Below are 24,277 nucleotides of genomic sequence, written 5' to 3'. Positions count from 1 at the left end.
GTAGGCGACCCCATTTACGTTAAGAAGCTCACAGCGCCATTTCCGTTTTTTCCGGGACTTTTCCCCCTGCATCAGTAATATATTCAAATTTTCAGGTCAATATGAGCCGTGGTTCTCTTCCTACAGTGTTTGGAAACGGGAACTCTTATTGTGGATGCCCTGTGCAACAATTCTTACGGTCCTGTGGCCAAGGACCACTGGGAAAGGTCCAGCAGGACGATCAAATGAACAATTGACAGATAACTGACAGACAGAGCTACTCACAAAAATTACAAACAGTAAGTAATACAGTTCTAACGTACCCAGCTGTCTTACAAAAGTAGGTTACTATTAACAAAAATATTAATAATTCTGTTCGATGTCTGTCACAGCACTTAGGTATACAGTCAGGTCCCTCATTATAAAGCTTTATGTAATGTATTATATGTCGTGTAACATGCACAATGTATTAAGCAATGCAAGATTCAAAAATACGAAAAGCAAGTTTAACAAGCACTTAAAGCACCAGCAAAACAAATCGAATAAACATTACTTTCATAAAACGCAGGACACTGGATAACACAGGAGGCAATCAAACTCTAGATAGCATTAACAAAAACCTTAAAACACTGGAAATGTGAGGCAAATCATACGGTGTTTAGGATAGCCGATCCCTCCTGGTGTTGTGACAGTTGCATTAGAACTCGGTGAATGGCCAGGATTATTCTCCTCACTCATTTCAGACTTGAGAACGTCCAAAAATTTTAATTATATGTGTGTACAGAGTGAACATTAATAAAACCGACAAACTACACGGACGGATTCCTGACTGGAAATGGAGGAAAAAGGTCCTATGAACATATGTATGGAAATGCATCGTTGCCAGTGTAGATGACGCTGACGAATGAAGTTCCTCTGAACACGTATGTTGCAGGCTTCGTGACCGTCGCAACGTACTATAAGCAGAACAATGGTCCGGTGTTCATGTCAGAGAAAAAGCCGAGATGGTATTCATGTACGGGCAAGTAGGTGAAAACGGTCGAGAGGCAGCACGGCTAAACCAAAGCAAGACACCAACCCATTCAAACAACATCTCAAGCTTACTGATGCACGAGATAAACTGAATTCAAGATGGCGGATACATTTGTTTAATTCGGCTGCTGAATTGTTGGATCGATCTGCCGACTGCTACATTAGTCAGTATAGTACAGTGTTGGATTCGCGTGCTGTGAAAACTGTATTACCTACGAACTTGAAATAAGATGTAAAGTTGGAGTTGCATGACGAATCCTCGTCCTTGGAATTCCGGATGTGCCCCGACTGGGCGGGGAACGTGAAGGAGGAGGCTACGCTTATTAGGAGAGCGCAGTGACGGGAGCCGAGCCATCGGCGCGGACAAATGCGGTGCTGACTGTCAGCTGCTCCTGACGATTACCGCTGCGTGCGTCAGTGGCCGAGGTGCGACAATTAGGGCAGCCGCAGGGGCGAACCAGAACAATGCGAAGCCTACGCCACGCCACTCGGCGCGGCCGGCTTGGCGAGCGACGCGTGCTGGAAACTCGCCAACTGCGCGGCCGACAGGCTTCGGTAGCGGCAGTGTGGAGACGCCACCGACGCACCGAGAAGCTGCGTCCTCAGAAACGGGCGCCATAGGCGGTTTCCATGTCAGACACCTTGTAGCCGTATTAGTGGTTCCAAACTCTTCTTCAGTCTACCCACGAAATCCGCATAACAAGTTTGACTAAGCTACCAGTATACGAGGGTCGTTCAGTAAGTTATGCAGAACATTGTTTCTGAAAGCAGGTTGGTTTTATTCAGGATTCCAACACTAAACTTAACTCCGAACAGCCCATGAAGGCCCAACGTCACCGACCGGCCGCCGTGTCATCCTCAGTTCACAGGCGTCATTGGATGTGGATGTGCAGCACACCGCCCTCCCGACCGAGACCGGATCCGCTACTTCTCAATCAAGTAGCTCCTCAGTTTGCCTCATAAGGGCTGAGTGCACCCCGGTTGCCAACAGCGCTCGGCAGACCGGATGGTCACCCATCCAATTGCTAGCCCAGACCAACAGCGCTTAAATTCGATGATCTGACGGGAACCGGTGCTACCACTACGGCAAGGCTGTTGGCTCAGGATTCCAATAGACCATAATTTTCCCCGCACTTTTGACTACAAAACCGTGTTTTTTTAACATGATCTCCGTTCATTGCGACGACCTTAAGCCATCTTACTGGGAGGGCCTATATGACCGCTTGGTACCACTCCACTGGTCGACGTCGGAGCCAATATCTCTGTGCATCAATAACATCTGCCTTATCCATTTACTGCTCCCCGCAGAGTGCATCCTTTATAGGGCCAAACAGATGGAAGTCTGAAGGAGTGAGATCCGGGCTGTAGGCTGGTTGAGGAAGAACAGTCCAATGAAAGTTTGTGAGCTCCTCTCGGGTGCGCAGACTTAAGTGAAGCCTTGCATTGCAGGGTGAAGGAGAAGGTCGTTTGCATTTTTGTGGCGACCAAGACGCTGAAGCCGGCAGCTGTGACCGAGCGGTTCTAGGCGCTTCAGTCCGGAACCGCGCGACCGCTACGGTCACAGGTTCGAATCCTGCCTCGAGCCTGGATGTGTGTGATGTCCTTAAGTTATTTAGGTTTAAGTAGTTCTAAGTCTAGGGGACTGATGACTTCAGATGTTACGTCCCATATAGCTTAGAGCCATTTGAACCATTTGAAGACGCTGAAGTCATTTCGTCAGTTTCCTAGGGGTAGCACAATACACTTCTGAGTCGATCGCTCCACCATGAGAGAGGACATCGAACAGAATAACCCCTTCAGCTTCCCAGAAGATCGTCGCCATGACTTTAGCGGCTGATGATGTGGCTTTGAACTTTTTCTTCGCAGAAGAGGTAGTGTGACACCTCTCCATGGATTGTCGTTTTGTTGACGGATCGAAGTTTTATCGGCTGTCAGTTTCAGGCTCACAACGCGCAAGCAACTGTGCACAGATGGCAAGGTTCAAAAAATTGTTCAAGTGGCTTTGAGCACTATGGGACTTAACTTCTGAGGTCATCAGTCCCGTAGAACTTAGAACCACTTAAACCTAACTAACCTAAGGGCATCACACACATCCGTGTCCGAGGCATGATTCGAACCTGCGACCGTAGTGGTTGCGCGGTTCCAGACTGTGGCGCCAAGAACCGCACGGCCACAGCGGCCGGCTTCAGAGTCTTCGTCGCCACAAAAATGCAAACGACCTTCTCCTTCACCCTGACAATGCCTCAGACAAGTCTGCGCACCCGAGATGTTCGAAAATCTAACATTATAGCGTGTTTTAAGTGCAGAACCTTTTAGCCTTAGAAGTGCATGTGTTTGTGTTCTCTCTTACCTATACCTTATTGGTAATGGCCCAGACACTAGAACAATACTTTGGATTGTTAGCGCAGTTGATTTACGTAAAATGAAGCAAAATCTGTCAGTCTGGAGCTCCATCTTGCTTAAAAACGACCTGTTTATTGTTCTTAAACGTCTCTTGTTCCATCACAACAGATTAAAATCTACTATACACCTATAATTGGTGCTACCCTCCTCGATATTCCTGCATCTGGAGAAATCTTGTGCTCTTTTGGATAGGTGTAGGACAGCAGTTACAGCCTCGGTTCACACTGTTCCTACACGAAACGTGGACTGTATCGATCTGCTTCTGGTCAGCTACAGATTGAATCGGTGCCAGTGCTGCAGGTAGTGTTGGTCAAAGATGAGATCTTTCACTCTGTAACTTTATCCTAAGCTTGCGAGAAAGCCGAGTGATTCCCATCCACAAACAGAAAGATCGTAAATTTCGCGCTATTATCGAAGTGCTAGAGATATGCAGGTTGCCATCTGGTATACTTTGGTGTATATGTTCGAGAATTAACAATGAATCAACGTACTGCACATCATCTATTTACATTCGTGATGGTACTCACAAAGTAGTGGAGGGGCTGTTTAGCGATGATACAGAAATTTGTAAACATGCTGCCGCGTCATTTGTCGGTGTTCAAATTATGATAAAATAGCTAAATTGATCGCACTGTCAGCTACGATGCTTATTGTGTATCACTTGTTTGTGATGGTGAAAGAGTCTTGGTGGAGGGGGACAACATTTTCCAGGGATGGCTAACACCAAAACAATGATCGCGTGCTTGGCAGCAATATGAGGAATCAATCAAACGGAATACAGCCCCATCAATTACCCATCACGGTGAATGATGACTTTAAATGTAGAAGTCATCGGACAGCAGTTTGGAAACACCCCACAATGCCTCAAAAGTCTTCCTGTTTCCTTAAATTCTGACTGTCTTTTATTTCAATCACCCAGTGTATGGGTGGGTTGCGGGATCAGCAACGTCAACATGATTTACGCTGTGCGATGTCTAGTTTTCTGGGGGAGCCAATGGACCAAACCTTGTTAATGTCTGTTTAGAATCTGAAACAGCCATCAAAACAAAGTGAATGACAGTGTACAAAGCGGGTCACAGCGGAGAAAGCAGTGTATCAAACAGCGAAGCAGGGACCCTCTCCTGCTCCTGGTAATATGTGTGAGATGGTCCCCATGCAGTACAGGTGATGAAACTTTACATCGGGCTGTGCACGCGGCGTCGATCACTGGCTGCTTGGTCCAATGGATCAGTAGCTGTATATTTAATGCGATCGTCGGATATGCTCGATGCCAGCACATAGACGGTATTTGTTTTCGATATATCAGAAGGGAGAGATGCGGTAAAAATCTATCGGGTGAAGTTAGTGGAGCTTTTGTAGTTCGTATTTTTTCTACGTTGGATGGTACAGAATAACGATGACAGAATGTTTGGGTGACAGACATGAATGGACCCTGAGGGACCCAGATCTGCTTAGGAATGCAGTACGATGTTGAGTCTCCCTAATTTTCTCGATAACAAACACAACCGTAACTGTTCGTACTGTCTTCTATAATACATCGTGGTACAGGAACAGGCTTCGTTTGGCGCTGACCTTACATATCGTATGTGGGTGGCGGCGCTATGACAACGTGTTCCCATTTCCGCCGAGTGGCCAAAACACGGTCCTATAGCATTTGCTCTACTCACTCTGTTTCCACATGGCTCCCACTTCTGGGTAAAATTGATCTCGCTATCAACTGTGGTGTGTATTACAGTACATCTTTCCATATCAATGGTGTCATTCCCATCGTGGCCGTCCACTGGGTATGCTGATGATTATTGCATAATGATTGACTGACACCACTCAGTTGAGATGGAGGGAGCCTTGGCGGATCACCAGATATCTGTTACCTGTCACTGAGGAGTATGAGATCAAATGTAGAGGCCATCACCTCAACACAGTTGTTTGGTAGCGTTCCTCAATGCTACAAACTGGTCCTATTTCCGTATGCAGCGATGTACTCCACATGTTTTTTTTATTTTTTTTCACCAGTAAGTTGACAGTACCTCTTTTTATTTGTACTACCTCAGGCATGTTGTGAACAACGAATTTCGGCGATGGTCAACACTGGAACAGTAATCATGTACATGACTGTAAAACGAAGGAACAATGCTTTTCGAAATGGAACATGGAAAAATAGTTCAAATGGCTCTGAGCACTATGGGACTTAACATCTTAGGTCATGAGTCCCCTAGAACTTAGAACTACTTAAACCTAACTAACCTTAGGACATGACACACATCCATGCCCGAGGCAAGATTCGAACCTGCGACCGTAGCAGTCACGCGGTTCAGGACTGAAGCGCCTAGAACCGCACGGCCATCACGGCCGGCTGAAACATGGGGACATCCGCTGCTCTGTCGATGGGGAGGATGAGATTAACCTGTTGGAAGTGCTCTACAGTACCGGAAACTCTTCCAGCTTCCATATGTTGTGATGTCTTACACATTTTTGTTAATGAGAAACATCGCCTCTGTTTTTTACACTCCTGGAAATGGAAAAAAGAACACATAGACACCGATGTTTCAGACCCACCATACTTGCTCCGGACACTGCGAGAGGGCTGTACAAGCAATGATCACACGCACGGCACAGCGGACACACCAGGAACCGCGGTGTTGGCCGTCGAATGGCGCTAGCTGCGCAGCATTTGTGCACCGCCGCCGTCAGTGTCAGCCAGTTTGCCGTGGCATACGGAGCTCCATCGCAGTCTTTAACACTGGTAGCATGCCGCGACAGCGTGGACGTGAACCGTATGTGCAGTTGATGGACTTTGAGCGAGGGCGTATAGTGGGCATGCGGGAGGTCGGGTGGACGTACCGCCGAATTGCTCCACACGTGGGGCGTGAGGTCTCCACAGTACATCGATGTTGTCGCCAGTGGTCGGCGGAAGGTGCACGTGCCCATCGACCTGGGACCGGACCGCAGCGACGCACGGATGCACCCAAGACCGTAGGATCCTACGCAGTACCGTAGGGGACCGCACCGCTACTTCCCAGCAAATTAGGGACACTGTTGCTCCTGTGGTATCGCCCAGGACCATTAGCAACCGTCTCCATGAAGCTGGGCTACGGTCCCGCACACCGTTAGGCCGTCTTCCGCTCACGCCCCAACATCGTGCAGCCCGCCTCCAGTGGTGTCGCGACAGGCGTGAATGGAGGGACGAATGGAGACGTGTCGTCTTCAGCGATGAGAGTCGCTTCTGCCTTGGTGCCAATGATGGTCGTATGCGTGTTTGGCGCCGTTCAGGTGAGCGCCACAATCAGGACTGCATACGACCGAGGCACACAGGGCCAACACCCGGCATCATGGTGTGGGGAGCGAACTCCTACACTGGCCGTACACCTCTGGTGATCGTCGAGGGGACACTGAATAGTGCACGGTACATCCAAACAGTCATCGAACCCATCGTTCTAGACCGGCAAGGGAACTTGCTGTTCCAACAGGACAATGCACGTCCGCATGTATCCCGTGCCACCCAATGTGCTCTAGAAGGTGTAAGTCAACTACCCTGGCCAGCAAGATCTCCGGATCTGTCCCCCATTGAGCATGTTTGGGACTGGATGAAGCGTCGTCTCACGCGGTCTGCACGTCCAGCACGAACGCTGGTCCAACTGAGGCGCCAGGTGGAAATGGCATGGCAAGCCGTTCCAGAGGACTACATCCAGCATCTCTACGATCGTCTCCATGGGACAATAGCAGCCTGCATTGCTGCGGAAGGTGGATATACACTGTACTAGTGCCGACATTGTGCATGCTCTGTTGCCTGTGTCTATGTGCCTGTGGTTCTGTCAGTGTGATCATGTGATGTATCTGACCCCAGGAATGTGTCAATAAAGTTTCCCCTTCCTGGGACAATGAATTCACGGTGTTCTTATTTCAATTTCCAGGAGTGTATTTCTATCAGTCTGTGGTGTGGTAGCTGACAGTTTATTCCTGCAATGTTGAGGTTCCTTTGAGATCGAAGCGTTTTAGTGTCGGTTTAGCATCAGCTGACACAAATCTCTAAGTCACAGTAGAAAAAACAAAGTGTATGGTGGTGGTAACTAATTGGGTATGTTACAACCGAAGAAGCAATGTATTAAACTGCTTATGAAGGAACAATTCAGCAACGTTCTCATGTAATTGATAGTCTGTTAGATATAGTCATCCTACAGTCCAGGTGATGAAACTTTACACCGGTCTGTGGAAGCAACTTCGATCATGACCAAGATGCAGAGGGACTGTCTGAAAAACAGCACACAGTTTTTACTGTTTGGGTTCCTTAGCAGATATGTTAGAAAAATGGATAGACTCGATTCAAAATCGCAGACAGCATTTCTACCTGAAAGTGTAACACTATCAGCGACTCATGTGTGTCCGCAGACTCAAGACTGCTTTTTATGAAGGGCGCCGGTAACATAGTCATTACGATAGTGTTTTGATAGTGCGACCCTTAAGCGAAATGTATGGTGTGGGCTGTAGAATCCTTGTGCGGCCAGCTTCAAATGTCGGTTCTCAATAGTTCAAATAGTTCAAATGGCTCTGAGCACTATGCGACTTAACTTCCGAGGTCATCAGTCGCCTAGAACTTAGAACTAATTAAACCTAACTAACCTAAGGACATCACACACATCCATACCCGAGGCAGGATTCGAACCTGTGACCATAGCGGTCGTTGGGCTCCAGACTGTAGCGCCTAGAACCGCACGGCCACTCCGGCAGGCCGTTCTCAATAGGGTTCCTCGAATAGAACACCGTCTTCCCTCCATGGATTTCGATTTTACCCACTTGGAGAGAGTAATCCGACTACTGAAGGGGAGGGAGAGGCATGAGAAAGAGGGCCTCGATTTTCGACAATTTGTGATTGTACATCAAGGGGAACTCATGTTCAACTACAGCCCCCTTTGCAGTCTTTTAGGACAATTTTCCTAAGTAAATGTGATGCATTATGTCCCATTCATTATGAGTGATGTTTTTTCACGACAATTTCGAAGTGTAATTAGAACTGTGATGCATTTTTTTCATCAGTTGTGATAGTGTGTATTTGCTTCAATTACCTGAGCATACTCTGATTTCAAACAACGATAGATACTGTATGCTTACAGGCAATGCACTTTTAAACCCCTCTCGGTCCTACACCAGCATCTTGTCAGTTGAATATATTTCCGACCAAAAAGAATAAAGGTAGTACTTTACACCCCTGTCTTTTTCACGCCAGCTTGTAGGTGAAGGGCAAAGTTTGTGTGTGTCTGTCGTTAGTTTCGAGCGTTACTGCGAAATTTTTTCCCAGCAGGGCAACACCAGTTGTATACTATCGACAATTTTTGAGTTCTATTGCGATTTTAGGCCGTCCTTGTGTAGCGCCATGCATGTGGTTGTGAAATTAGGCCCAAACTTTATGAATAATTACATGATTAGGACCTACTTTTACTCCATTTTACCGACCAAAGTAAATGAAGTATACTAACCTAACCTTCCTCTCCTGCATCTGGACAGTTTCCAAATGTTCGGGGGTTGGGGGGGGGGGGGGGGTGCAGTTGGCTTTCCATTCAGTAGAATCAGGATTCGAGTCCTGGAAAGGGCACCGCCAATTTTAATTTTCTGTCTATTACATGTGTCTTGGTGATATAATTGTGTTACGGGGATGCACTTGGGCTTTCCGTCCCGGAGGACCAGGATTCCAGTTACGGAAAGGGTTACACTATTTTTCACTTCGTTCCAATTTCTGCGTGTGAGGGGTGGGGGGGGGGAGGATGTCAACATAGCCCTAGGACAAAGCAATGCCCAGCAAAATTCAAAATTCCCACAAAAATTCCAAATTTCCGCCAATGTGGTGGGTTGGGGGATGGGGAGGGTTTAGAGGGGTGAGAGAGTGGGGCCCAAATGCGGGCTGAGAAAATCACGTGACATCATCGGGGGTGGGGGTGAACGTGGCCGGGGGTGGGGATGCGTGTGGTAGGAAGCAGCTGTGGTCGGGGTATGGGAGATTAATTGATCAATTTATGTAATCAGAATAATAATTTGATTTCATAAGTGGAGGCGAGATTGCGTGCCTTGCATTGCTGTTTGAGGGGAGCAAACAACACCTTTTTGCCTGTTGCACAATGTAGCTGTCATCTGCTGCTGTGGTTGACTGTGGTCTAGCAGATAGCACCTTTGGGCGGCAGTGCGTGTGGCTCAGAACACTTCCCATGCCTGTTAAACATTGCTGTGAGCAATACCAAACTGTCTATAATCGTCACACTTCATTCGTATCACAGTTTTCGGATGATTCTACCGCGTGTAAGGTCACCCATAGGTTGTCTCTCAGCCGTGTTGTAATGAAGAGCACCACATCAGTGCACCGTAGCTGCTCACTAATTAGCGGACACTGTGTTTTTCCATTTCTTCAAGTGCTTCACATTTCAGGGACATCCCCATTTGGTGCTGTAGTCATGCTGGCCTCACGCATGTGACATACAGCTTTTGTGCACACTTTAATTCATGGTAAAGTGTATGTTACTTCTAACTCGCTCTTTCTTTCGCATATTAACTGAGTTGTAAAACTGGCATCCCAATAGTGGCTCCTTACACATCATGATTCGAGGACTAAATCTGACGGACGTCATAGATCGAGTAGCCATCACGCAATCCAACTACACATTTGTATCTTCACTGTTAGCCTCGAAACTTGAAAAATCTCATACAACGACAGGAAAAGACGTACAGGACTATTACGGAATCAAGCTTTGCTTCTATACCACCGTGCAGTCTTAATTAAATCCAAACGTTTGCCCAATATAATGGAGAAGAGGTACTGAAAGAACAACTTCAACTTGCTCCAAGTTGAGTGGACAAAAACAGAGTCCTGTGAATGTGATGAGATATAGGTTGACCTAAAGCGGTTCTTTGATAGCGATCCTGAATAGTGAGATAAACCTGAAATGTAGATTTCGTAAAGTGTTAAGAAACATAGGTACAAACCGAGCGAGGTGGCGCAGTGGTTAGCACACTGGACTTGCATTCGGGAGGACGACGATTCAATACCGCGTCCATCCATCCGGATTTAGGTTTCCGTGATTTCCCTAAATCGCTTCAGGCAAATGCCAGGATGGTTCCTTTGAAAGGGCACAGCCGACTTCCTTCCCATCCTTCCCCAATTAGATGAGACCGATGACCTCGCAGTTTGGTCTCCTCCCCAAATCAATCCAACCCAACAATAGGTACAAGATCATAGAAGTGAGAAGGTAAACCATTGAATACTATTATATGATTGTTCTAGCACTCCAAGAAAAAGTGAATGTAGACCGATTTCGTGAGCTGATGAAATTCAAAGATAAGAACCTAGAACTACAGGACATAGAACTAAAAAAACAAAATAATCGCTTGAGAGAAAAAGTGAGTAAATTAGATCGATTTCGTGAGTTGATGAAATGCAAAATGGAGAACTTAGAATTATAGGACAAAGAACAGAAAGACAAAATCATTGCTTTGAAAGATAACGGATGCCTCCCAGTCTAAAAATGGAACATTAACCAACTGTGTAGAGAAAGGAAACAATGTAGACAGAAATGTACAGAAAATCTATAGAATTTCGATGGAGACGATACTGCTGATATGCGAGATATTAATGACAATTCCCGGAAAATGTACGGAAAACACCCGTAAAATTCTACCAAGACAGCAAGTTTGCTAGAAAACTGCGCAATTTACTTCACCAATGAAAATTGTTACTTTGTTGGTACAGCCCATACCGGAAGGAGAAAACACAGATATTGTAAAACACATACCAAGATGTAGGGGCTCGGTCACTGACGCCATACTGTATGAACTTACATAGTTGTCACGTCGGTTGTAAAAACGGAATTCATGGAGCTCTTCAAAGAGAACCGAAGAGTGGGTCAAATTTATTCAGAAAATGAACAAAAAATTATAGTTCTTGTGGAAAAAACTTCGAAACGAAGGACAATAATTGATTACTGCTTTATTACCTTACTATGGGCAGACTCGAAAATACATACTCGCGTAAGTAGCGAAACAAAAAGGGACTGTCGCAGAGATCATCAAGCCTGGTCAAGCGTGTAGTTTCCAACAGGAAGATCATAAATTGACTTCGTCCTCTGAGAGACTCCACCTCACTCCCACGGATGTGCCATAAAAGAACAACAGGATTTTTGGACAGCAACCTAGGAAATGCTTCGACAAAGTCGTAACCAATATCTACGGACAGTGTTGAAACACTATAAATCCCGACAGGCCACAATAGAACTGAATGCAAAAAAGCCTTCTTTACTCGTTGATTCACCGGCTCTTTTGTTTTCCCATGAACTAAAACGAAATTCGTAAAGGACTCGATATTTTAAACAGATTGCAATGGGCAATGGTTTGCCTGTAAATTATGTAGTGTTTCCGTACAACTGACAAAAGAAAAAAAAATAGAAGGCGATCGCACACTCAACTAGGAAACAGTACTAATACACAAAGAATGAAAATCATTCTAATCCATTGTCTGGGCAATATGTCTCAGGAAACAGAGAAATGTTTTTGAAACCCTAAAGTCAGAAATGGTTTTCAATTTAACAACACTTTACAACTTCGCATAAAATTTTACGTTGAGAAATGAGGATGAGAAATTTGACGGCTGCTGTGCACAAAGGGTCGAGTGTACTAACTGTGATAAAAACTAAATCGGCCAAACAGGTCGCTTTTTACTTTAAAGTTTAACGAGCATTTCCAGTTACGCAACAAAACTGCCTTTGGGTTGCACTTAGCAGAAAGCGGAAATACTATACGGTGTATTGAAGAAAGTATAAGGATTCTTTACAGAGCACTAAAAGGCCGTGCACTCGATGTATTGGAAGGGCTTGAAATTAATGATCAATAACCAGAAGCGGGTAAAAATGATCACTAGATAACGCGATTATATACTCAGTGCCTATTTTGATTTATTTGACAATGTTCTACGCGAGTGATTTTTGTTATTTCATACCCCTGCCCCTGGCAGAGGCACAATTCTCCTCTCTTCATCAAGAGACTGTATAAAAATACCACAGGAGAAATGTTACAAACATAAAATACGAGGATAAAAGATGAAGTTTGCACACAACGGGAAACAATTGGAGTTAATAATTTTTATGCTAATCATTGAACGTCCCTCAGATCACAAGATAGTAGTGATGAAGAGTAGGCTAAGTTTAAGACATTAGCCAGGAAGAATCAATACGCAAAGAAGTGGGGCACGGAACTATTGAGGAATGACGAGATACGCTTGAACATCTCTAAGGCTATAGATACACCAGTAAGGAACAGCTCTGTAGGCAGTACAGTTAAAGAGGAATGGACATCTCTAAAAAGGGCCATCACAGAATTTGGGAAGGAAAACATAGATATAAAGAAGGTAACTGCGAAGAAATACTTCAGTTGATTGATGAAAGAAGGAAGTACAAAAACTTTCTGGGAAACTCAGGAATACAGAAGTACAAGTCACTGAGGAATAAAATAAATAGGAAGTGCATGGAAGCTAAGACGTAATGAGCGAAGCAGACGTGCGGTGCGTGCCCTCTGCTGACAGAGAGAGCCGGCGCCCCTTGTTTACTTTCTTCGGCCGACACTAACGCGACGCCGTAGCGCTACAAGACCATGGCAAACCAATACAGAAGATCAACCTTGAAATTCACATTTCGGAACGACTTTACCCGACCAAAGGCGCTCGAAGTCGAACGTTTTTTAAAACAGGAAGCCAAGATCCCGGCTGCCGACATTGTCGGCATTCACTTTTCGATCGTCAGTAGCACGGTCTATGTAAAGCTCATAAACGAAACTACTTGCGACAAGGTGCTTCGAGAGGTGAAACAAGAACTCCGCTTCTGCCACGCAGATGGCAATGTTGGCAACGTCGAGGTCGGCCATGCCGCAATGGGACTGCGGACTATACGCATCTTCGAACTTCCATTTGAACTCCCGGCAGCAGAAGTTGTAGCGGCGCTCCGCCCCTACGGCACGGTACACGAACACGTGGCTGAGAAATGGACCCAGTTGAAGACGTATCCAGTACTCAATGGAGTACGCCAAGTGCGCATAGATCTCCGACACGTGCCATCCTATCTACAGATAGGTGGATGCCGGGCAATAGTTATTTATGACGGCCAACCGAAGACGTGTTCCGGATGCGGTAAGGAAGGTCACCTTCGTTTCGAGTGCCTCCAGCGTCGGATCTACAACTCCCACCGAAGGACGTTGCACCACCATCGGCGAAGACTGTTCTACCCGTGACTTACGCGGCGGCGCTCACGACGTTCTCCACACAACAGACACGGCCGACCGCTTCAGCGGTACAAGAATCACTTTCCACCGACAAAAACCTGGATGATCCGCCGACCTGGCCAGTGGTGGAAAATAGTACTACGACTCTGGAGCTACCGAACGCGACAGACATTGACGCCACTAAGATGGCAATCGATTCCCTTATTGTACCGACCGAAGTGTTTGTTCCGGCGGAGCGTGAGTCAGCGCCGTCTTCTGACAATGAAGGCCACGTACGGAAACAGTGATCACCGAAACGCCGAAAGCGGCGTCGTCGGACCGTGTCGGAACACAGCGGTTCGCATTCGGCTGGGGAAGAACAACTGACCACTCAAGAAGCCAGCCGCGAAGCTGAGGCTGTTTCCACTGACTCCAACCTTGCAGAACGGACAGAAAAACATGCAGCTTTCGACCATCAGCCCATTGGCAGAAACAGTGAGCAGCGGGAAGGTACCAGTGCAGGCAGCGAAGTCGCCCGGTCCCTTACTATCAAACATTCCGAGGCTATGGACCATGAACAGACATCCGCGCCCGCTTCGTGGGGCGAGGACGTCGAGACACAAGACCCCGACCCGCGGCCAGCTGAGGCGCCGCCGGATCATGCAGCATAAGCAGCACAAGGAGGACCGCGTTCGGCGGGGGGTGACATCACCTCCGATGTTCGCTTCTCTCCACCTTCACCATGGATAACCTCGCCCAAACAACTCGGTGCCAGGCTTACCGCCTGGCGACAATGAATATCAACATGATCAGTTCTCCTGTCAAGATCCTACTTTTGAAAGAAACCATACGAGCCATGGGGGTTGACTTTGCTTTCCTACAAGAAGTGAAAACGACTGCACTCCCGCACTTTTACGGGTACACCACACATGTGACGCCCGGTAGCCCTGCAGACACCGGAGTGGCAATATTAGTGCGTGAAGGTATTGAAGTTACCGACTTCACGTTTCTTCCCTCCGCGCGAGGAATAGCATTTACGGCACTCAACACCCGATTCATTAATGTTTACGCGCCGTCGGGTACCACAAGACGTCCCGACCGCGTCAGATTCTACTCCACAGATGTCGCTCCCCTTTTCCTTGGACGATACGACCACAGAGTCTTCGCCGGCGATTATAATTGCGTACTTCATCTCAAGGACCAAATCCCACATTACATGCCTTGTCCGGAACTGGGTGCGATGATCCAAGAACTTCACTTGTGCGACACATGGGAAAAAGTCCACGGTAATCGCTCTGACCACAGTCATCTTACCAGTCATTCGGCCAGCCGACTCGACCGCATATATGTGTCACAAGACCTCACACAACGTGTGGTGGACGCCGAACTATGGCCTCAAGCCTATTCTGATCACAGTGCCTATATCTGCACTATACACCTACGCCCCCAACAAGCCTGGCGCAGCAATGGCTTTTGGAAGCTCAACATAACTCATCTCCAGGACCTGGATTGCCGTCGGCAAGTTGCAGCAACGTGGACTGATTGTGAACGCCGCCACCCTCGATACACCTCGACCCTGGAGTGGTGGCTCCTCTGTGCCAAACCAGCAATCCGTAGGACACTTATGCAATATGGCAAGGACGTGACTGCGAGGCATCGACAGACCCCCGATTTTTACTACGCGGCACTCAGGGACCTCGACGCCTTACCCCCTTCCCCGGAGAGACAACATGATCAAAGCAGAATCAAGGCTCACATACTATCATTGACGAAGCGCCGACTAGAAGGTGCAGTCGTCCGCTCGCGACGGCACGACCGAACGTTTGCAGAGGAACCCACTATGCACCACGCTGTCGCGGATAAGCGCCGACAACGCCAACATTTAATCACACAACTCAGGACACACGACGGTCGCTTATGTACGACCCAAGCAACCATAGTAAAGGCGGTAGAGGATCATTTTCGTCACCTTTACAAGGAAAGAATCGACGATGACGAGGCCGCTACTGAAGTGTTACAGCAGGTAACACGTACTATCGACGAGGCTACCGTGAATGCACTAACAGAGGAAATCTCACTCGAAGAAGTCGAAGACGCCGTGGACAAAGGTGCGGCCAATAAGTCTGCTAGACCTGATGGACTGACCGTCGAATTCTACCGGACTTTCCGTGACATCATGATGCCTCGCTTGGTTATAATGTTCCGCGAACTTATGTCTCCAGACTGTGTTGTGCCGCCAGCGTTTGTAGAAGGTCTTCTCATACCTGTACACAAGCCAGGTGGAGGGCTATCGATTAACGACTATCGGCCGCTTACAATGCTGAACGCCGATTACAAGATTTTCACCAGGATTATGGCGAGCCGTATTAAGACGACTTTGCCGATGATCCTCGCTCCAGGACAGACGTCGCAGGGGGGAGAAGCCAACATACACATGGCCACCGGTGACTGCAGGGACTTAATAGCGATCGCTTCTGCGTGCCGTCTGAGAGCGGCGATCGTCTCCGTAGATTTCAACCGCGCCTTTGATAGAGTGCACCACAACTTGCTCCTACAAGTGATGGACTGTATGGGATTTCCCCCGGGCCTCATCGACACCCTACGGCGTCTTTGGACCGCAGCCAGCTCACACGTCCAGGTCAATGGAAGGACGGTAGGACCAGTACCCGTTAAGAGGTCTCTACGACAGGGTTGTCCCCTTTCTACCTACCTTTATGCCATCGAACTCGAGCCACTCCTAGGGGGCCTTAACCACCGCCTATCTGGCATCACGCTGCGGGACGTCACCTTACGCTATAGGACATACGCTGACGACCTGCTACTGCTGGTTCGTTCCAATGACGAAGTTCAAAGCGTACTAACCTGGATTGAGCGATACGGACAGGCCGCAGGCAGTCTTCTGAACATCAACAAGTCCGCGGCGTTGGATATTGGGCGTGGTCTCGGACCGGAAGCCCTCGCTCCCCTCCCACCAGTTTCTGATCTGCGATATTTAGGAATCACGTTCAAGAAAGATGTACGTAAAACAGCTGCAGCAAACTACCGACGGTTATTACAGATCATACGCTCAATAGTGCGACAGAACCTGCTCCGGGACTTGAATCAGCTACAACGAGTTGAATACCTGAACCTCTACGTGGCATCAAAATTCAACCACGTGGCGCAAGTCCTGCCACTACCGATGCAGATAGGTCGCCGGCTTCAGGCGGCCTTCAGTAACTACGTTTCCGCAGGTCATATCTTTAAAGTACGATACGACACTCTTACCCTCTCAGTGCACAAAGGAGGGCTGGGATTGGTCAACGTCAGGGCGAGAGCAGCTAGCCTTTACATGAGCAACATGAGGAAACGATGGAAAAGTCAATATACCTCTCTCACGGGTCGTTTACTACAGGTTCTAATGCCAGTCTCTAACGTCCCGCAGGTGTTGGTTGCGCACGTCGCACCACAGCTCTCCCATGTGTCGACCTTCATTCTTGATTACAGCTATGTCAGCTCGAACCTCTCCGCCACGCGTCCACCAAAGGCGAAAGATTTTTATGCTAACCTTCTGCGTGCTGTTCCCCATAACGTTGTGGAAAACAAGTACCCTACGGTTCACTGGCCAACAGTGTGGAAAACGATACACCACAACTTTCTGTCTTCCATGGTGCGTTGGAAGTGGTATCAGATCGCCAACAAAAAATATGCCACACTACAGAGACTTCACACTATTGGACTGACAGACTGCCCTTATTGCCCAGATTGTCACCTTTTGGATACTGATGAACATCGTTTTACTTGCGCATCATCGTCCGGAGTTTGGCGACTAACACAGAAGATATTGGCTTGTTACCTCCGGGTCACACCTGATATGATTGATCCTCAGTCCCTACTCTGTCCCGATGGAACTTACTTTCCGGCTGCGAAATATCATGCGCTTACATGGTTCAAAGGACTTACCGTCGCCTACATCTTTAGCGACGGAGAGAAAGAACAGCTTGATTACTGGTGGTTCCTGAAAAATGCTCACAATGCCCTCGAACGCACACCGAAATACCGTACGCCCTTCGCAAATTATTTACACAGCGTTTTCGTTAACCCCCCACTCAGCTGGGGAGTGCCGAGCTGCGGTTAATGTTCTGTGCCGCATCACACAAACGGCTGAACGTTCTGCCTTGTCAGCCATGAGCGAAGGAAGAGACAAGCTGCTGCAAGGATGCTGTTTTCCTTGAGGCACCAGCGAAGCTGAAAGCCTCCGTTGCAGATGCCCTTCAAGTCGCAATTGGAGATATCAGATAACGATGACGAGGCTCCAGGTGGAACCAGTTACCTTATTGAAGAACCTTTTAGTTGGAATTACATCAGTGATTTATGTTTTTATTCCTGGATTACTCTTTCCCCTAAATGTAATCGGTGTAACAAAAAAAAAAAAAAAAAAAAAAGTGGCAAAGGATAGCCCTAACGTTGATTGCCCATATTTCCCCTGATATATAGGCAGCTCTCTGGGGTAGGTTTACTCAGGAGCCAACGCCTGAAGTGGATCAGATTTTGTTGTTATAGGATGAAAAGTGGCGGTGGCACTTAAGGTTTTTTTTAGTTCCATTTTCCTAAGGGGCTTCGTAAGGGAAATTTTGAAAAAATGTGGTTAAGGCGTTATGATTTCTAAAAAAACACAAAAACAACAAAAAATATAAACAACACCAACAAAAACCAAAAAGGAAAAAAAGGGGGTAAAAAAACAAAAAAGGGGTAAAAATTAAAAAGGGGTAGCGTAAAAAAGGAAAAATAAACAAAAAAGTGGAAACCGTCGTAAAAAAAGAAAAAAAGGGGTAGCGTCTTTGATTCATAATCAAAAACGTCTTCGGTCCCGGGTTCGATCCCCGCCACTGCCTAAATTTTGATAAATAATCAGCATTGGCGGCCGGAGACTTCCGGCATAAGAAGTCAGCCTCATTCTGCCAACGGCCTTGTCAAAGAGGGCGGAGGAGCGGATAGAGGTTCAGGGCACTCTCTTGTCCTAGGGGTTGGAAATTGCCCCTAAAGGCAATGGAAACCACTGCATTAAAGACACGTAACGTGTATCCACAGGACATGTGGCCTGTAGTTGAAGAAGTGTCATTATGATCTCTCCATTGGCAAAAGATTCCGGAATAGTCCCCCATTCGGATCTCCGGGACGGGAATGCCAAGGGGGAGGTTACCATGAGAAAAAGATTGAATAATAAGCGAAAGGATAATGTTCTACGAGTCGGGGCGTGGAATGTCAGAAGCTTGAACGTGGTAGGGAAATTAGAAAATCTGACAAGGCAAATGCAAAGGCTCAATCTAGATACAGTAGGGGTCAGTGAAGTGAAGTGGAAGGAAGACAAGGCTTTTTGGTCTGATGAGTATCGGGTAATATCAACAGCAGCAGAAAATGTTATAACAGGTGTATGATTCGTTACGAATAGGAAGGTAGGGCAGAGAGAGTGTTACTGTGAACAGTTCAGTGACCGGATTGTTCTAATCCGAATCGACAGTAGACCAACACCGACAACGATAGTTCAGGTATATATGCCGACGTCGCAAGCTGAAGATGAACAGATAGAGAAAGTGTATGAGGATATTGAAAGGGTAATGCAGTATGTAAAGGGGGACGAAAATCTAATAGTCATGGGCGACTGGAATGCAGTTCTAGGGGAAGGAGTAGAAGAAAAGGTTACAGGAGAATATGGGCTTGGGACAAGGAATGAAAGAGGAGAAAGACTAATTTAGTTCTGTAACAGGTTTCAGCTAATAATAGCTAATACCCTGTACAAGAATCACAAGAGGAGGAGGTATACTTGGAAAAGGCCGGGAGAAACGGGAAGTTTTCAATTAGATTACATCATGGTCAGACAGAGATTCCGAAATCAGATACTGGATTGTAAGGCGTACCCAGGAGCAGATATAGACTCAGATCACAATACAGATCACTCACGAGTAGGCTAAAGTTCAAGACATTAGTCAGGAAGAATCAATACGCAAGGAAGTGGGATACGGAAGTTCTAAGGAATGACGAGATACGTTTGAAGTTCTCTAACGCTATAGGTACAGCAATAAGGAATAGCGCAGTAGGCAGCACAGTTGAAGAGGGATGGACATCTCTAAAAAGGGCCATCACAGAAGTTGGGAAGGAAAACATAGGTACAAAGAAGGCAGCTGCGAAGAAACCATGGGTAACAGAAGAAATACTTCAGTTGATTGATGAAAGGAGGAAGTACAAACATGTTCCGGGAAAATCAGGAATACAGAAATGCAAGTCGCTGAGGAATGAAATAAATAGGAAGTGCAGGGAAGCTAAGACGAAATGGCTGCAGGAAAAATGTGAAGACATCGAAAAAGATATGATTGTCGGAAGGACAGACTCAGCATACAGGAAAGACAAAACAACCTTTGGTGACATTAAAAGCAAGGGTGGTAACATTAAGAGTGCAACGGGAATTCCACTGTTAAATGCAGAGGAGAGAGCAGATAGGTGGAAAGAATACATTGAAAGCCTCTATTAGGGTGAAGATTTGATGTGTAGAAGAAGAAACAGGAGTCGATTTAGAAGAGATAGGGGAACCAGTATTAGAATCGGAATTTAAAAGAGCTTTTGAGGACTTACGGTCAAATAAGGCAGAAGGGATAGATAGCATTCCATCAAAATTTCTAAAATCATTAGGGGAAGTAGCAACAAAACGACTATTCACGTTGGTGTGTAGAATATATGAGTCTGGCGACATACCTCTAAACATTCATGGTGGTGTCTGATTGTTCTATATCGTGTCTCCCTACCACTTTCGCGCAACGACGCTCTGAGCGTGTTTTTTAGGGAATTAACTAGTTGGAACCTGGGACCTGTTGCTGGTAAGGAGACGCCAGACCACACATGACATGTAGAATTCAGAAGAGTTCAGTGAGACTAGCGATGATATAACCAAATACTAAATGATCTCAGCGTCAGCTCCACTGCCCTCGCTGTAAAAGAATCTTAATACTAACTAAATTTAGTGGAAAGGGTTCAAGGCTTTCCTATTTTTAGTTAGCTGGTAAAATAACGTCGAAAAAGCAGTTAAGTTTACCATTGGGAATTTTATTCTACTCACAAAACATCGGTTATAAATTGCACTATTGATAAAAGGAAATGTTTTAATACAGGATGGTAAAAACCAACTGCGTTCAACAAAAATGTGAACGAATATTCCCTGAATGGGTTTCCAAGTTCTACAATCGATCGAAGGATGACCTATGCCATATCACATCTATAATCTCGGTTTAATTTAAGTTTCACAAAAGAGAAAACTATCAAAATGGTCTATAACTATCAAAATGGTCTACAGTGACCCTCAATTATCTTTAATTACTTATTTAACTTGTCGTAAATTACAGTGGCTGATGTGGTTTCTCAATAACTATATAAAAGAAAAATCATCGCGTTTCAGATCTGTTCTTCAAGTGGCAAATGTGAACATCATGAGTTTTAATTAACGGTCGACACTAGTATTACGCAAAAAGGGGGTCTAACAGATGAGTCTTCTGCAGTGAAGCGTTATGCGCTCAAAAATGCGGCATCGCGTGCGTTCATTACCTTGTCGGTGTTTAGGCAGCGTCAGGGCGACAGCGGCCGGCGCACCAGCCATCCAGCTCGCCGTCTCGGAACTAACTCTCTCCTAACTTCTGCTTACTACAATTTACCGACGTTGGTTTAAAAAAAACCCTATCTGGCTGTGTTTTCATCTGACCAATCAGGGTCTCAATGTTAACCTTCAGCTCCGCCTACAAAGATTCTGTCTATCCAATGAGAAACGTTATACTTTTCGTGGTGGGGCAATATTTTTAAAGTTTGCAACGTAACAGAGACGTGAAAAACTCTCACGCTAAAACCTGCAGCTAGTGTGGTCCTTTTAGCGTTATCGTAAGATCTATACTGTTCTTCTGGAGGGCTCTATCTTTTAACATGGGCTGGGGGGTAGTCCTTGACGTACCTGAGACGCGAAAAAGTCTCACGCTAAAACTTTCGGGTGGTAGTGGCCCTTTTTGTGTTACCTTAAGATCTGTACTGTTTTTCTGGAGGGCTCTAGCTTTTAACATGGGCTGGGGGGTGGTCCTTGACGTAACAGAGACGCAAAAAAAGCCTCACGCTAAAACGTGCGGGTGGTAGACTTGGCGGTAGGCTGCCGACGTGGGTGTCAAGTCCGTCCGTTATCATAGGGCCTTCTAGCTCAACACGATTCTGCCCTCGGCTTCTGTCCTCGTTTCTCCCCTCGGAACTGCGTCTGCCTCACGGTGGGAAGTTTCGACATGCATTTAGGTATTCTTGTGTTAGTCTGTGGCATTCCATTTGCTCACTCGTTACTAGTATTACTTTGGTTAATTTAATGTCACGATTTATTCGGAGTTATGTGACATACTAGTAGATTTGCTTAGTATGTCAGGGTTTTCATGGAAGGTGTTGGATTTACCTGACACCTTACATATCACCACCCTTCGAACTTAATTTTCACACTGAATTTAGGCAATGATTGAATCGTTGTCTAAGTCAGTCAAAAATTTTCTAAATTATCTAAATTTTGTTACGTACTGTTCAGCGACGGTATTCTGTTCTATGCTAGTTTGTATTACTAATTTATATTTTTATATTCTTCATCATTATAATTAAAAATGACAAGAGAAGAATATTTTTATGCTATTATTAATTTTAAATTATTTTCTTTCATTATTTAAGTGTGTAGTTTGTATTTTAAGAAGTTTGCTATCAAAAGTGAGGAGTCTTTCACATCGATTTTGTTAGAAATATTGTTTTTATAAATGTAGTAATTAGGTAAAATCTATTCGTAACACATTTTCTAAATATCATGTACAAGTAAAAATGTTTTTGTTTCTAGACACTCATTTCAACATTGTTACACTAACAAATAAGAATTATTTCCAAGAATTGCTTTGACAAAGAAATATACATACACAAGTATTGAGATATTATCCTACTAAATGGTACAAATGTTTAAAAGAAAGGAAAACATCCAACAAGGTAAATTTTTATTCTTTGTTTTTAAAGGAGAAACTAAGTAAAATATAGTTATTCTTTCATTTTTATGGGGAGAAAATAAGTGGCATATTGTTTCTTTATATACTGTCCATTTTAGAACTAATTACTTATTTTTATCGATAGCCTATTTTTTATTTAAGTCCATAGTCAATGACTGTTATTTTGTAGTTTATTAGCTGTCTGGTGTGCTTAACTTATTTCGTTTTTCACACGTTTCTTTTGCACAATTCCGACATCACATAATTTGATTTCACACCTTCACACAATCCTATGAATGTTTAAACATGAAGTTGGCGAATGTTTTTGCACGAAGGTGATGGACTTGAGCGAGTTGGATGTGGGCAAGTATTTGATGTACAGCTTCGTTCGTCGTTCCTTGTTGGCTTTGCAATTGTGTGTTGCTGTTGTGGAGGTCCCATAACGGAATGGAGCTGTGAGTGCAGAATCTCGTGGGTTACTGGCTTTGTATGCGTGAAAGTCATCGTTATATGTCGCTGAAAGCGGTCATTTTTCGTTGTAATACTTCGCAGACGACTAGTTTACAATAGGACAGGGATTTGGGAAGGTATGTCGTCTATTCTTCACCCATCTTCTTTCTTGGTCTCAATCTTGCGAATCTTCAACTTCTGTTCTTCCTACTTTTTCTCTGCTTCTTACTTGCTTCTTGGTTCTTCTCTGGGCAGGATATGGAAATATTTATTGATAACTAGTCGCTTTAAAGTTCTCCTCCTAGTAACAGTTTGATAAATTGTTTGGGGGTGTCATTTTTACTTTGTGGAAGTTTTCTTCAGTTTCGTGCATCAGCGTGCTCTTTAATAGCAGTAGTGTGACTTTCACACATATTTTTTGCCAGCGGTGGCTTGCCCAAGCGGTCTTCTCGTCGGGCCGTCTTTTGCTCGCTGCGCTGAGTGGGGGGCGCCCTGGGGCTTACGAGCGGCGAAAGTGGGGTGTCTTCTTGTCTGTCCATACTGACGTTCGGCGTTCCCTCGCGTCTCTGCAGGGGTCTGTCAGTGTGCGGCTGGGTGTTCCATCCCAGCAGGGTTCCTCCTAGCGGGCAAATTTATTGCCCACTTTCTATACAAGGGCCTTCTGTTGGTTTCGCTGTCCTTTCCCTTCTCTCGACGCTCCTGCTATGTAGGAATCATGTGTTGCTAATTACGCCCTTTTCTTTCTTGATACATCTCGCATTGCAACTTGTGTGTCGTTGCATCTCTTCCTTGCTGGAGTTTTTACAATGGATCTTACAAAAGTTTTACTTATAATCATCTGATATATGTCTAGTATCTACTTGTTTTACGCCTTCTTAAAAAGCTTTAAAATTTCGGCGCCCTTTCCATGTTACAATTCAAAGATATTTGGAGTCTTAACGTCTACTCAAGAATCCTCAAATTCGTTTTTATTTTTGTGTAGTGTCGTGGTGTACAGAATTTTAGTATTTCATGCTGTTAGACTATCTATGCCTTATCCCTTCACCTTAATCTATGGTACTGTTGGTGTTATTATTGAAACTACTTTCTTCTTTGCACCTTCCTCTCTCTTCATTCTTCTTTCCCCTGACGATCTTATCTGCAACATAATCTTGAAATATTGTGCTGATTATTTACCAGTA

The 24,277-nt window shown here is 45.6% G+C and overlaps 1 pseudogene; it reads right to left on the bottom strand.

Annotated features, from left to right (window-relative positions):
• Nucleotides 1–1,993: 1,993 nt before the first annotated feature.
• LOC126337236 (5S ribosomal RNA) lies at nt 1,994–2,111 on the bottom strand (annotated as a pseudogene).
• Nucleotides 2,112–24,277: the final 22,166 nt, after the last annotated feature.

Source organism: Schistocerca gregaria, chromosome 2 (assembly GCF_023897955.1).
Source record: "Schistocerca gregaria isolate iqSchGreg1 chromosome 2, iqSchGreg1.2, whole genome shotgun sequence".
Classification (NCBI taxonomy): domain Eukaryota; kingdom Metazoa; phylum Arthropoda; class Insecta; order Orthoptera; family Acrididae; genus Schistocerca; species Schistocerca gregaria.
Note: the sequence above shows the minus strand (reverse complement) of the source record. Positions and strands in the feature narration are given on the sequence as shown.